Source organism: Otolemur garnettii, unplaced genomic scaffold (genome assembly GCF_000181295.1).
Source record: "Otolemur garnettii isolate 467f Iridium unplaced genomic scaffold, OtoGar3 scaffold00063, whole genome shotgun sequence".
NCBI classification, from domain to species: domain Eukaryota; kingdom Metazoa; phylum Chordata; class Mammalia; order Primates; family Galagidae; genus Otolemur; species Otolemur garnettii.
Genome location: NW_003852458.1, coordinates 6,404,652 through 6,405,939, shown reverse-complemented (window position 1 = coordinate 6,405,939; position 1,288 = coordinate 6,404,652).

Sequence of the window (1,288 nt, the reverse complement as noted above, 5' to 3'; positions counted from 1 at the left end):
CTCCTTGAAGTGCTGTTGGCCTTGGGTTACCATGCCTAACGGGAAAGAGTTACAAGATTCTCCAATATGAATAGTGATAAATTTCCCAAACCATCAAAAGAAGGGGGGGGATATACCTTGAAAGATGTTTCAAATACACAAAATATAGTTTTCCAAACAAGCCTTAAAGATAACAGAAAGCATTTAGTATTAGTTTTAGCGTTCGAAATAAGAACATAGATGGAGCTAGCCATTAGGACACTAGTAGGGACGATACCTTGCAGTGAAACATATGTTTTTGGTCTACTTTTCAATCAATGTACTTTCAGGCGTTTTGTAGCCTATTTTAAAGTTACGTTATCAGCAGGAAAAAGTTATTTTAGAAAATAATCCTCATTTTGCCAATTTATAAATTGCTTTGGAATTTTACCCAAAGTCCTCTCTATCAAAACACGTCGGCCTCGGTGCTGCTGGTGCTTCAGATAAATCACAAATGAAACAAGCTGGCTTCCTATTGAAGGTGTGTCTGCAGAGCCTTCACTCTGCGTGCCAGGGGCTCTATCTGGCACATTTCTGAACTTTGCAGAATTAATTGCGCCAAAGAGAACACCATCAAACACGTCCGGCACAGAGCGTAAACATCAAATCACGATTCTGCGCCATCAAACACTCTTCCAGCTAATTTCATTTGCTGCATTACTCTGAAGGAAAACCGAGGCCAAGTGCAACTGCGGAAATGGGAACAATGCACGGAGGAAAAATCTCACCCCATTAAGGGATCCGTTTCTTCTCTGCACAAATAAGCCCACCACGCCTTGGAGGCAAGACTAGATGGCTCCAGGATATTCTCAGAATGCCCCCGTGGGCCCTTTCGGGCTGAGCTAGCTCTGCGCCAGGGAGGAAGAACGCGACCTGAGCGGCAGCGCCCCGGCCTTGGGAGCAGTTTAGGTAACTCGTAAAATCTCAACCCTAAGCAATCGCCTTCCCTACTCCCAGCCCCAGGTGGAGAGGCTGGTTTTCCTGTGCACTGTAGTTGCAGAGGCGGCTAAAACACGGCCCCAGGTTTTCGTCTCCTCCAGGCGATGTTTGCAGTGCGCACAGACACGGTCTGGGAGCCGCTCTCCTGCCCGCAGGCCGCCCACGCACGGCCGTCCTTTCTGGACGATTTGCACCGGCTGGGCCGCTCCGCTCTGCCCGGCTCTTCTATGACCTTCCGAGATTGGCCTCGCGACCAGAGTCTCAGCGGAAGCACCACCCTCGGCGCCCGTGGGCCCGCGCGCGGCCGCGATCCTCCGTTTCCCAGGGGTGG